We start from the raw sequence: 14734 nt of genomic DNA on the forward strand, positions 1-14734 counted from the left end.
GATAGATTTATAGAGCTAAGTAAGGTTCCACCACAAAGAGAGATATAAATTAAAAGGCAACAGAATATAGATAATATTTGAATCTTTGGCACTGGATAAAATTACTTAAAACAGTAAAGACAGAAGAGAAGAAATCCCAGGACTGCAATATTTAGAACTCTGGTTGAGAAAGAGGAACCAACAAACTGAGAAGGAGCATCCAGTGAAAGGAAACCATTTGAGAGGCTCAGTGACAGCAAATTCTACTGATAAGTCAAATCATGGGGATGGATAATTCAACATTTCAGCAGAAAGGACTCACTGGTGAACTTGATAAAGATGTTTCGGTGGAATGATGGGGATGAAAGCCCAGCTGGAGTAGTTAAGGAAAGAACTGGGGTGCAGAAAGAGAGAAAAAGTACAACTCCTCTTTGGAGGAGTTTTACTATGAATGGGAGCAGGGAAATGGGAAGTAATTTGAGTGGGATAGGAGTCGGATGAGAAGGAGATATTTTTATTGTTTTATTCAGATGGAAAATATGATTACCTGCAGAGTTGTGAAGAGATACCCACAGAGCCCTCTCCACTTCCCCAGTGATGTCACTTCTTTCTTGGCCTCAGCAGTGCTATCATGTCTGAAAGGAAAACCCATTGAGATCTACATGTTTTTGCCAAGGCTTCCTCAATCCTGCCTTCCTATACTCTCCCTACACTCATGGCTTCACTATGATAATTGGCTTTACAGACTATCATGAGTAATCTAAACACATCCTATACCCCTGTTTCTATCAGCATCCACTATAAGTACAAGACTCCCAGGTCATCACTCCACCATCCCCCTTACCTGATTCAATCTTATACCCTTCCATATGCTTCAAACATCCTAAACTGAGAGGCCATCATAGGCAAAAGCCCCATACCTTCACCCTTTTGTCTGAACACTCCCTTCACCAAACTTGGCATCTACTTAAGGGCACTGACTCTCCCATTGCCCTCTCTAATGGGAGCTGTTGTCTTTTCCAGACCCTCTAACCAAAGTATGTCGAGGTAGAGTGAGGTTCTTCCCAGTTTCCCATTTTGGCTGCCCGCCTATCCCTCTCTCCTCACCAAAACTCTTCAACTCTTTAAAAGCTCATACTGGCAGAGCATTCCACATGATACCCTATTTTCCAAAGTCGTAGATCCCTAGATCTATGATTTTAGCACTGGACTTTCTGCCTGCCTTTTCAGCACTTTTCCTATCATCGTTCTCAGTGGTGTCAATATCCAAGTAGACAATCCTTCCAATACTCAGTCCTTTGACCTCTCCTCCTCCAGCCATCTTGTTTTCCACACAACTGCAGCCAACCACTCCCATTGGTTTATCTTAGAGCAGTAATTTTTTGGTATTTGTTAAATATTTTTAATTAAAAAAAAAATTTTTTTTGACAGAGTATGAGCAGGGGAGTGGGGCAGAGGGATAAAGAGAATCTTAAGCAGGCTCCATGCTCATAGCACAGAGCCCTGACACAGGGCTTGAGCCCACGACCCTGGGATCATGACCTGAGCCAAAATCAAGAGGTGGACACTCAACCGACTGAGCTACCCAGGCTCCCCTAGACCTAGTAATTTCAAACTTTATTGCTTGTATATTCCTAAAAGAATTTTGAAAAACTATGTATTGTCTTGCACATTTTTTTCTTTTAGAAGTGCAATGCAAAAAAAAAAAGTGTGATGCAAAGCAATCTTAATGTTCTCCCTTAACAAAGCTTCATATATGTCTCTCTCACTTCAATCCACTTGCTCAACTAACCATATTGTTGGTGTCATTTAATTCTTTTCTCTATTTGGCTAAAATAGGGAATCTAAGCCTTGACTTGTACCTTTTCACCTGAACTTACTTGGCTCCGTCAGTGACCAAACCAAGTGGAATCTCTACTCCACATTCAAAATTGCCTCCATTTGTCTTACTCAATTTTTGGGTAAAGACTCTAGTGACAGCAAGATCACAATGCATAAACTACAAGAGGTTTTGCAAGACTTGTACATAAAACTGGATAGCTCCAAAGCATTAAAACAACTACAGTCCTAGGTGCTGTCCAGAGTGCCAGCATCTGTGTGATTAAATAGCTTGGAAATTTTGGAGAAGGGCTCTGACTTCAGTCAATGCCTCACACATTTTAAGTTGACACTTAATATGTTCCTAGGTGTGAGTTCTATTTTGTTAATAAAAAGTATTAAACATCATACAAAATGAAGACTATAAGTGGAAAACTATCTTAAGATTTGATATAACTATGGGAATGCAAGCTGATGCAGCCACTCTGGAAAACAGTATGGAGGTTCCTCAAAAAAAAAAAAAAAAAAACAACTAAAAATAGAACTACCCGACGACCCAGCAATTGCACTACTAGGTATTTATCCAAGGGATACAAGTGTGCTGTTTTGAAAGGACACATGCACCTTCATGTTTATAGCAGCACTATCAACAATAGCCAAAGTATGGAAAGAGCCCAAATGTCCATCGATGGATGAATAGATAAAGAAGATGTGGTATACATATATATAATGGAGTATTACTCGGCAATCAAAAAGAATGAAATCTTGACATTTACAACTATGTGGATGGAACTAGAGGGAATTATGCTAAGTGAAATTAGTCAGAGAAAGACAAAAATCATATGACTTCACTCATATGAGGACTTTAAGAGACAAAACAGATGAACATAAGGGAAGGGAAACAAAAATAATATAAAAACAGGGAGGGAGACAAAACAGAAGAGACTCATAAATATGGAGAACAAACAGAGGGTTACTGGAGGGGGTGAGGGAGGGGGGATGGGCCAAATGGGTAAGGGGCAGTAAGGAATCTACTCCTGAAATCATTGTTGCGCTATTTGCTAAGTAATTTGGAAATGAATTTTTTATTTTTTTATATGTTTATTTTATTTTTTGAGACAGAGAGAGATACAGCATGAGCAGGGAAGGGGCAGAGAGAGAGGGAGACACAGAATGTGAAGCAAGCTCCAGGCTCTGAGCTGTCAGCACAGAGCCTGAGGCGGGGCTCGAACTCACGAACTGTGAGATTGTGACCTGAGCCGAAGTCGGACGCTTAACCGACTGAGCCACCCAGGCGCCCTGGATGTAAATTTTTTAAAAAATTAGATTAAAAAAAAGATTTGATGTAACTAAGTTAAATAAATATTTATTTAACTGAATAAATACTGTAAAGTTTCTCCATTTTTATTTTATTCAATACCTCTTAAAAAATTTTAGTAGTCCTGGGGTGCCTGGGTGGCTTAGTTGGTTAAGCATCTGACTTTGGCTCAGGTCATGATCTTGTGGTTTTTGAGTTCGAGCCCCTCATCAGGCTCTGTGTTGACAGCTCAGAGCCTGGAGCCTGCTTCAGATTCTGTGTCTATCTCTCGGCCCCTCCCCTGCTCATGCTCTGTGTCTGTCTGTCTCTCAATAATAAATAAACGTTTAAAAAATTTTTTTTTTAATTTTAGTAGTCCTGCAAAATAGTCAAGTTGCTTTCAAAAGAATCAAGGTCACTAATTTATATGGTATCTTCTGTTTGGAATTCAGAATACCCTAACATAGGCCAACATGTCCTGTTTCTAACTCTGGACTTCAGCCTCAGCAAAAATAAGTATAAAATGAAGAAAGACAGATTTGAGGTGTCTTGATTAATCACTCTAGGGGACTGCCCCAAAACAAGAATCCAGTTTATTCCTTTGGCACTCAGGAGAATTTCACCCCAGGGTAACGGATCCTAAAAGGTTTCACTTGGGTAAAAGGTAAGCCTTTCTTTTGTAAAATGGACTATTATTCTTAGGCATATTCATTTTGGGAAAGGGTACCTGTGGAAGCTGAAGAGCTGGAAATTGATTCCCTTAAATGTATCTGTGTAAGGCAAAACTAAAATATATTGCCAGACACCAGGATAGTGTCACCTTTGGTGTGGGGGAATGGGGTGGGGTGGAGAATATTACCAAAGTCTTGTTGCTGTTATTCCCTGATCATCTCTTGAGTATCTTTATTTCTCTGAATCTCCATGGCTACTACCCTGGACATACTAATTCTAAATCTTTTTTTTTTTTTAATTAAAAAAAATGCTTATTTATTTTTGAGAGAGAGAGAGAGAGAGAGAGCACGAGTTGGGGAGGGGCACAGAGAGGGAAACACAGAATCCAAAGCAGGCTCCAGGCTGTAAACTGTCAGCACAGATCCTGACGTGGGGTTGGAACTCACGAACTGTGAGATCATGACCTGAGCTGAAGTTGGATGTTTAGCTGACTGAGCCACCCAGGCCTCCCCAGCTAGTATTGATATTCTGATTTAATTTCTGAGATTGTACTGTTTAAAAGATTATGATTATTATCAAAATACTAACAAAGAATGTAAAGTGAATACTAGGTAGAAAAATGATTAATTCAAAACAAAGGGAAGAAATAATATAAAAGTAGTTTTTATCACAAAACTAACTGCAGTGGGAACTTTATTTTTATTTATTTTTTAAATATTTCTTTATTTTGAGAAAGAGAGAGAGAGAAGGAGCATGCAAGTGGGGGAGGGGCAGAGAGAGAGAGGGAGAGAGAGAATCCCAAGCAGGGTCTACACTCAGCTCAGAGCCCTAGGTGGGCTGGATTTCATCAACTGTTGAGGTCATGACCTGAGCAGAAATCAAGTCAGATACTGACTGAGCCACCCAGATGCCCCTCTAAAAGGAAATTTAAATCTATTTATATGCCAAGTTCAAAAAGATAACTCTATTATAGTACAGTATTTGTCACATATATTGCAATTACTTACTCACTTATCTCTTCTACTAGCCTGTGAGCTTTGGAAAAAGGAATTGGGTCTTAATCCATTTTGCATCTTTGGTCTCCAGGATAATGTCTAACACACAATAGGCACTAGATATTTGTTGGATAAATGAATCCATACAATATAGAATATTGCATAGAATATACAACACCTACATATCTTATCATACTTTCTACAATCTATAGCAAACTGTTTAAGCAGTATCCATGAGCTTTCTTTTTTTTTTCAATTTTTTAACGCTGATTTTTTTATTATGTGTCTTTATTTTTCAGAGGCAGAGATAGAGCACAAACAGGGGAGGGGCAGAGAGAGAGGGAGACCCAGAATGGAAGCAGGCCCCAAGCTCCGAGCTGTCAGCACAGAGCCTAACGCAGGGCTGGAACGTACAAACTGCAAGGTCATGACCTGAGCCGAGGTCGGACACTCAACCCACTGAGCCACCCAGGCGCCCCTAACATTTATTCATTTTTGAGAGACAGAGAGACAGTGCAAGCAGGTCAGAGGCAGAGAGAGAGGGAGACACAGAATCTGAAGCAGGCTCCAGGCTCTGAGTTGTCAATACAGAGCCCAACCTGGGGCTCAACCCACGAACCGTGAGATGAAGTCAGATACTTAACCGACTGAGCCACCTAGACTCAGCCCCTTCATAAGCTTTCTTAAGATCGTCATGATCCTGCCAAGAAAACCATCATCCCAGGGTTCCTAGCTGGCTCAGTTGGAGGAGCATGTGACTCTTGCTGTCCTGTCAGGAGTTGGAACGCCATGTTGAGTATGGAGATTAGAAATAAAACTTAAAAGGGGCACCTGGGTGGCTCAGTCAGTTAACTGTGGGACTTCAGCTCAGGTCATGATCTCTGGGTTCAGGAGTCTGAGCCCAGCATGGAGCTCTGTGCTGACAGCTCAGAGCCTGGAACCTGCTTGGATTCTGTGTCTCCCTCTCTCTCAGCCCCTCCCCCGCTCACACTCTGTGTTTCTCTCTCTCAAAAATAAATCAACATTAAAAAAAAAGGAATAAAACTTTTAAAAAACTTAAAACCCTCATCATCTTTCAGGTATTTTAATGTGCCTTTATAAACTAAACACATTCCTTATGACGTTGTATTTAATAATCGCCTTTGACTTCGAGTACAAAAATTATGTCACCTTATGTAATTCTTAGTGAGGAACACACAAGAAAAGTCATAACTTTTTTTCTTCTTAGATTTGAGGTTTAAGATGATTCTGTAAGGGAGAAAGAGAACAGAACTAACCTCATTAAAAACGGGAAGTCTCCACACATTAATTTTAGTCTTCCTGATAGCACGCAACTTGCATGTTGCAAATTATCTGCTACGTATCATGCACAGACATCCCAAATTCCGAATTCGGCAGGAGTATCTCTGGAAAATATGGCTGCGAGGGCGTGGGTGTTATGCTTTTCCTCCCAGGGATCAGGCGGAGGCACTAACTGGTCCAGTCATGACAGGACTCAGCATCCTAGCCCAAGAGATCTGACTAAACCTTGGGCCTCTGGCCCGGAGTACGTGGGAGGGGAGTAAGCCCCGGCTCAGTGGGACCCGCAAAATCTCGGGGGCCGAAAGACTAGGCCACCCGTTCGGGCTGCTGCTGAGACCGGAAAGGGGCCGGGACCTTCCGGTCCCCCCGGGCCGCAGCCGACTGGCTCAGTACCCCCGCAACCCTAGATTATGTCCGACGTGGCGCCCACGCGGCGCCACCTCAGCGCCGGCCGTCAGCGGGGACGAGGACACAGAAAGCGAAGCCGGCCTGGCACACTAGCGCCCGGCGCGGCGGTACCTGGAGCCGCAGCCCACGGGCCTCAGCGGCCTTGACGCGCACGCAGCTCCGCCCAGTGCCGCTCGCGGTAGGGGCGGGACAGCTGAGCTGGCCCGAGCGGATTCGCCCAGGTTCGGCTGGGGGCGGAGCCTCCCCTCCTAGCTACGACTAGCCCCTCCCCGTCTCCCCGCCCCTGGGGCCCGCAGGAAATAGGGGCGGGCCCCGGGGCCTAGTGTGGCGGGAGGAGGAGCAGGGATGCGGGGGAGTGCAGAGTCCGGGAGGTCCTGACTGTGGGGGAATGAAGCCTCCGCCTTCTCGGGCAGAAGCTTTTAAATACGGGTTCGGCCCGGGACTCTGGGTGCAGTGCTTGGCAGCCTGAGGGAGGGGCGTGCGGTGAGGGGAGGTCAGGCGGAGCAGAGCGAGAGTGAAGAAGCTGCGGCAGCGCGGCGGGTAGCGAGGAGCTGTCCGAGCCGTCGGGATAGGAGGGGCCGCTGCGCTTGGTGTCTGGAAGTGGGTAAGCGCCTTGCCCGGGCTCGCCCCGCCGCCCCGTCGGGAAAGTCCCGGGTCCCGGCGGGATGTGCAGGGAGCGGGGCGGGGGAGTGCGCGCTGCTCTCGGTCGCGCTGTGCGCTCGGTCCAGGGCTCCCCAGTCTCAACGACCCTGGTCTCCTTTGGGCTCAGGGTGGGAATCGCCTTTTGGTCCTCTGCCCTGAGGATGGAATAGCTTGAGCTTTTTATTCTACACTCGCGAGTCTTCCAGCCGCTTCTCTTTCTGCTTTTCCTCACTTTCTGGCTTGAAACAAATGAGATTTCCCCAGAAAGCCAAACGTCCACCTAAGGAAGTCGTCCTCTGGTTAGGGACCCCATTTTGATCTCAGAGTCATAGTCTTTTGTTTGTGTTTAGTCTGTTCACCTGGGGAGCTGCTTGCTTTCCTTAAGAAACTACAACGAAAACGAAGCTAGAAAGCCCTTTTGAGGGCGAAATCCTATCTATCCCACGATAGACATTCTATCGTGACATCTGCATGGGCTGTCCTGGAATCCATTGTTGGCAGCCACACCGTATATTGCTTTATTTCATGTCGGGGAAGGCCTCCTTGGGTGCTTCAGGAGATAATGTTTTTGTGAGACCTTGAAAAATCATACTTATATATAGGAAGATAGCTGACTAGGCTTGAATATTCTGGTATATAGAAAGGAGGGATTCACTGCTAGGTAGCTTTTCACGGATATACAGAGGAGTAGCTGTCCATTGACTGCCCTCAAAGACACAGTGAGTCTTTGAGTTTCTTCAAACCCCCTAAGAAATGGAGAACAGTAGTCTGGTCTGTTTCTTCAGGGAGGTTCTGGAAATGAAAGAGCTTACTGTCTGTTCTGAGATGTGCTTGTTAGTACCCAGCATCTAGTTTAAGGTAAGTGGTAGACAATCCTGATTGAAAGGATCTCATTTCTTCTCCCATTGCTGTACTCCTTTCTGGGACATAAAATCTGTGACTAATGAGCATACTTCATCTTCCCTCTTATTACTTTCATAGCTTTATATGATGCCCTTTAAATACAATGTTAACATTGCCTTTCTCACTGAAGAAATATTTTTCTTGGGTCAGGCATCTGTTAGTACTTAATTTTTGGAAATGACTAAGGTTGATGTGTGTGTGTGTGTGTGTGTGTGTGTGTGTGTGTGTGTGTGTGAAGTTGATGTATCCAACTATAACGTCCATTGCCTTAGCTACTGGATAATTATGCAGGGTATACTGAAGCGATTATATTCAGCTTAGATTGTAATAGGACCTTCGATATTTGTTAGCCACATCTAGGTTGAAGTATTGATCTGAATTTATAAAATTTTAGGTGAAGAGTAGTTTTGGAACAGCCTAGTTTATTGAGATTTTCCCAAAATACAGAGGTAAAAGCTCATTTCAAATTGATACATTCAGTAAGCAGACATTCCCATTTCCCTGACAGCACAATAGAAGGTCAGAAAGTACACAAAAGTAGAAATGGAATATGGAATCAGAAGACATCTGTGTCAGCCACAGTATATCACTAACACTGTATCAAGCTCCATAATAAAGTTTATTGAAGATTTTATTAAAACTTTCAAGTGACCATTAATGGAGACTTGCACAGATTCTACATCTAGCTTCTTTAGTAATTTCCCCATTGTCATCTACAAGCCATGCTTCATATGAAATAGCAATGCAGGGTTACCCAAAACACATGTAGTTCTATAATATAGGCCCATCAATAGTTTACCCCAGCTGCTGTATGTAAGGCATGGTGAATACAGCCTGGCAATCAAGGTGGATAAGAAGTAACTCTGGAAAGGCATGAAATTCTACATAAAAAAGAGGATGATAGAATTCTGGACAATTTCAGCAAAGATACAATGATTAACCATCTGAGCTAAAGCTATTCAGCTAACAGTCTTCATCTCAGACAGGCTCTCATGGAGAGCTACTCATTCATTCAGTTAGTATTTATTGAGAGCCTACTGTTCTAAGTGCTGAGGTAACAGCAGCAGATAGGAACTGTTAGCCTAGGAGCGTGTTATTAAACTGTGAGCTCCTTGAACCCAAGAGTTGCATCATGTAGACATTCAATCTATGTTTATATAATAATGTTAACAGAGCCTGTTCTGGTTGAGATTGAGGGCATAGGATGCCCTAATAACCTGTTGGCTATGGGATTAAATGGTAACCCCAAAACATCCTCTGGTCCAAAAATATTTTGAAATTCTTTTTGTGTATTCTAGATATACCGGTTGTGATTAGAGAGGCTGGCTAGCTGTTCAGTAAGGGAGTTATAGTGTGATAGTTCTTTAGGTTCATCACAGTTCAGAACTTGATCTTCTGCCTTGCATATCTGGAAGGTAGATTTATTTTTTCCTCCATGGACCCAGAGTTAATGAGGCTTTAGATGTTAACTTTACAATGATTAAACTCATAAAAGACTAATGGATACACTAGAATGAAACTTTGGTATTAGAGTGGGGAAATTTTATTACAGTGCCTGGAATTCTTATGTCTCAAATCTGGGTCATCCCTTGCTAGTGTTATCCTGGGAATCTGAATTCATAAGGGAGAGTGGAATCAGAGCAAAGAATCTAAGGAGAACATTCCATCCAGGCATTGGGAAAGCCTATTCTTGCCCCACCTCTGTGCAACCAGAACACTTCTGACTTCCAGATTCTGTGTCATTCTTCTCTAGACAGTGTTGAAATAAACACCACGTCATTCTTGTTCTTAACTCCCTCTTTCCAGGCCACAGGCTGATCCTCCTTTTTATTTTCCTTCAGTGGAATTTATTAGATTTTAGCTGTACTAATGCCATTGATTGTCATGGCTACTTTCAACTATGTTACTTTAACTTGTTAAATTATAGTCTCCTTAATGTCATGGACATGCTTCCCTGAAAGGGGCACTCGAGACCCACTTTCATTTCTACCCTATGAGACAGTTATTACCTCTGGGGACCTGGCTGTCTTAGTTGGTAGAGCACGCAACTCTTGATCTCAGGGTTGTAAATTCAAGCCCACGTTGAATGTAGAGATTACTTAAAGATAAAAAAAATTAGGGAGCCTGGATGGCTCAGTCAGTTAAGCATCTGACTTTGGCTCAGGTTGTGATCTCACGGTTCATGAGTTCGAGCCATGCATCTGGCTTTTTGCTGTCAGCACAGAGCCCACTTGGGATCCTCTGTCTCCCTCCCTATCTGCCCCTGCCCTGCTCAGTGCGTGCTTCTCTCTCTAAAATAAATAATAAAAAATAAATAAAATTAAAGAGACAGTTATTACCTCTTACCACTTCTTAATACCCATATTTTTATCCAGCTAGGCAGATCTCACTTCTCTGGACTCCTTTCTGTATATGAGTCCTTATTTATTCCTTTTTTTTTTCATCTGGAATGCCCTCCCCCACTTCCCATTTCTTTCTATATCCTACTTACTCTTTTTTTTTTTTTTTAAGTTTTTATTTATTTATGTTGAGAGAGAGAGAGAGAGAGGAAGCAGGGGAGGGACAGAGAGAGGGAGAGAGAATCCCAAGCAGGCTCTACACTATCAGCACAGAGCCTGATGTGGGGCTGGAACTCATGAACCATGAGATCATGAAATCAAGAGCCAGACGCCCAACTGACTGAGCTACCCAGGTACCCCTCTCTTTTTTTTTGTTTTTTAATGTTTTTTAAATGTTTATCCATTTTTGAGAGAGAGAGAGAGAGGACACGCACACACACACACACACACACACCCTCCCCCCCCACACAGACATGAGTGTGAGTAGGCGTAGAGAGAGAGGGAGACAGAAACCCAAGCCAGCTAACTCCATTGTCAGCACAGAGCCCAGATCAGGGCTTGAACTCACAAACTGTGAGATCATGACCTGAGCCAAAATAAAGAGTCAGATACTTAATGACTGAGCCATCCTGGTGCCCACTATATCCTACTTACTCTTTAGGCCAAGCTTAGATTCTGCATTTCCCTGATGTAGATACCTTCTTATTTTGATTCTCCCCCGCGCGCCCCCCCTTGCTTTGGACTTTAGCATTCATTTTGTCATTTAATTGATTATACTGCCTTGTATGTTACTTGGGTGCTATTAACTCCTTTTCATCTTTTAAGTCAGCTTAAGAGTCACCTTCTCACATTAAAAAATTAATAAAACAAAATTAAAAAAGGGCAGTTGGGTGGCTCAGTTGGTTGAGCATCTGACTTCAGCTGAGGTCATGATCTCACCGTTCCTGGGTTTGAGGCCTATATAGGGGTCGGCACAAAGCCCACTTCAGATCCTCTGTCCCCACCCCACCCCTCCTCCAATTGCACATGCTGTCTCTCAAAAACAAATAAACCTTGGGGCGCCTGGGTGGCTCAGTCGGTTAAGCGTCCGACTTCAGCTTAGGTCACGATCTCGCGGTCCGCGAGTTTGAGTCCCGCGTCGGGCTCTGGGCTGATGGCTCAGAGCCTGGAGCCTGCTTCCAATTCTGTGTCTCCCTCTCTCTCTGCCCCTCCCCCGTTCATGCTCTGTCTCTCTCTGTCTCAAAAATAAATAAACGTTAAAAAAAAAATTAAAAAAAACAAAAAACAAATAAACCTTAAAAAAAAGTCATCTTCTCAAGTCCTTCTTTAACTTACCCTATCTAAAGTAGTTCTTTCCCCATAGATAGTGTCTCTGTCTCTCGCCCACCAGTTTATTGCCTTTATATGGAATTATCACAACTGCCATTATTTTGTTTTATAGAATATAACTATGTAAGAGTAGGAACTGTACCTGTCCTGTTCACTAGTGTATCCACAGTACATAGAACAATAGTGGCTGTAACATAGAAAGGTGTTTAATAAATGTTTTTCAATTGAATTTTTCCCTAAATAAATTGTTAAATTCTTGAATGTCAGGACCTGTGTCTGTGGCCAGATTCTCTGCTGTGCCCACACGGTAGACCCTTATATTGGGAATATGAATTTTTCATGAAGGAGAACAAGGGACTAGGCCTGAAGCAAGTTGAAGCAATATTTCTGAAACTGGATGCCAAGCCGTTTCTACTGTAGGGATACAGACAGTGGCAGTGAATGCCAGAGACACATCTTTGGTAAGCCTGTTCCAGGCTCGGCTGTCCCACAGGTGAGAGCTTTTCAGAACATTCCCCTGACCTTTAGCCACTTGGCAGTCCCAGTGCAGTCTTTTCCTCCTAGCAATTTCTCTGTCTCCTTGTGTACAGGGCACTTGAGGCCTGGAGAGTAGTAAAAGGCAGAACTGAAGAGTAGAAGAAGGGTGAAGAAATGAAAGATGAATGGTTGCCAGAAGTAAATCTTGTCAGGCTTAGTATTTTTCTTGGGGTGAGTTTTGGAACCATGAAAGTTTAATAGGAATATCATGTTTGTGTGACTTCACAGGTGATAGTAGGGAACTCTTAACTCATTTATTTAGATTATTTTTTGAAAAACCAGTATACATAGTATGGTAGCAGTTTATTTGTGAAAGAGGGAGAGAGTGAGGGAGGGAGGGAGGGGCAGAGAGAGAGGGAGAGAGGGAGAGAGAATCCCAAGCAGCCTCTGCACTGTCAGCACAGAGCCCAAATCAGGGCTCAAACTCACAAACTATGAGATCATGACCTGAGCCGAAATAAAGAGTCAGACACTTTACGACTGAGCCACCGAGGTACCACCCCCCCTCTCATTTATTTAGGTTATAAAAGAGAAAATCTACCAGGGGCACCTGGCTAGCTCAGTTGGTAGAGTATGTGACTCTTGATCTCAGGGTCATGAGTTCAAGACCCACGTTGGGCATGGATCCTACTTAAAAAATAATGAATAAATATGGGGCACCTGGGTGGCTCAGTCGGTTGGGCATCCAACTTTGGCTTGTGTCATTATCTCACCATTCGTAGATTTGAGCCCTGCATCAGGCTCTGTGCTGATAGCTCAGAGCCTGGAGCCTACTTCAGATTCTGTGTCCCGAACCATGAGATCATGACCTGAGCCGAAGTCAGACTCTCAATTGACTGAGCCACCCAGGCGCCCCAAGAAGGGATTATTAGAATATATATTTGTATTCACTTGTACTGTATAAGAAATACTGGAAGGAGACACAAATAACTAATAAAAGGGTTGCTGGTAGAAGCAAAGTAGTGGGTAGCAAAGTAGATAGGAATGAGGTAGACATGAGGCTTCTTACTATATACCTTGTTTTTCTAGATTTAATTTGAACCATATGTATTTATTACCTATTCAAAGCAAAAAATAAATTTAAAAATGTTTTTTGTATGTGTATCACTAAGAATATTGCTTTCTTTTGTAGAATCAATAGATTCCAAGTTTTGCTCATATTTACTGTTTTACCAAATTTCTGTTCTTTTTAAAGTTTTTTAGGGCCACTTAAGTGGCTCAGTTGGTTAAGAGTCCGACTCTTGATTTTGGCTCAGTTCGTGATCTCATAGACTGAGCCCCACGTCCAGCTCCATGCTAGGTGTGCAGCCTGCTTAGGATTCTCTCTCTCTGACCCTCCTCTGCTCATGCCTTCGTGCACTCCCTCTCTCAAAATAAACATTTTTTAAAAAATAAAGTTTTTTAAAGGTCATTAGAGATAGACTCTGAGTTGATATCTTCTAAACATGGCCCCTGAAGATTGATTTATAAACGAGATTGTTTCTTTTTTTTATGTTAATATTTTGGCAATTTGCAAAGCTCAGCTTTAATTGTTTTGTGTTTTTGGGTTTTTTTTATATATCAAATTTATGGTCAAATTGGTTTCTGTACAACACAGTGCTCATCCCAACAGGTGCCCTCCTCAATGACCATCACCCACTTTCCCCTCCCTCCCACCTCCCATCAACCCTCAGTTTATTCTCAGTTTTTAAGAGTCTCTTCTGGTTTGGCTCCCTCCCTCTCTCACCTTTTTTTTTTCCTTCCCTTACCCTCCCCCAGGGTCTTCTGTTAAGTTTCTCAGGATCCACATAAGAGTGAAAACATATGGTATTTGTCTTTCTCTGTATGCCTTATTTCACTTAGCATAACACTCTCCAGTTCCATTCATGTTGCTACAAAAGGCCATATTTCATTCGTTCTCATTGCCAAGTAGTATTCCGTTGTATATATAAACCACAATTTCTTTATCCATTCATCAGTTGAGGGACATTTAGGCTTTTTCCATAATTTGGCTGTTGTTGAAAGTGCTGCTATAAACATTCAGGATACTTGTATTGGTTGTTCAGCTTATTCTCTTCCAATAAGGAAATCTACCCAGAAAACCAGCAATTAAAACATTGTTTGATTATAGATTTAGATTGAAGAGAGTTGGATCATCTTAATTATGTAGTTTGTGTATCTTTTTTCACGATAGGGTTGTACTTGCCCATCATTATAATGAGATCAGCCTTCCATAGTACCTTCTCTGATCCATGCAGGAGTATACTAACAAATTCTTAAGTTCTCTGATTACCATTTTCCTTCTCCTTGGAATCGGTGAATGGGTTAGATTAGATGATGCCAGAGGTCTTGGCAAGGACTAAAATTCTAAGAATCTGATCAGTTTGTCAGTTCTTGTTCTCTTTATAATGAATTAACTGACATTCTTATATGTAAATCAGTACCTTTGTCATTTTGATTAGTGTGAATCAATTCACCTAAATGGCTTTTGAAAACCCATCAAAGTCTGTGTAACAGCTTTGGTAACTACAGAA

The 14734-nt window shown here is 42.5% G+C and overlaps 1 protein-coding gene across 4 annotated transcripts in view; it reads left to right on the forward strand.

Annotated features, from left to right (window-relative positions):
* Positions 1–6803: 6803 nt before the first annotated feature.
* Positions 6804–14734, forward strand: part of UGDH (UDP-glucose 6-dehydrogenase) — a 30133-nt gene continuing 22202 nt past the window's right edge. The window contains exons 1-2 of one of the 4 annotated variants that reach the window (XM_042984702.1): positions 11655–12177; positions 12249–12392. The gene's annotated coding sequence lies outside the window, so the exon portion shown is untranslated. Of the gene's footprint in view, positions 7076–11654; positions 12178–12248; positions 12393–14734 lie in introns of those variants that run through there. The other 3 variants (XM_042984701.1, XM_007098878.2, XM_042984703.1) reach the window with 3 other exon arrangements.

This window comes from Panthera tigris, chromosome B1 (genome assembly GCF_018350195.1).
Source record: "Panthera tigris isolate Pti1 chromosome B1, P.tigris_Pti1_mat1.1, whole genome shotgun sequence".
Taxonomy (NCBI): domain Eukaryota; kingdom Metazoa; phylum Chordata; class Mammalia; order Carnivora; family Felidae; genus Panthera; species Panthera tigris.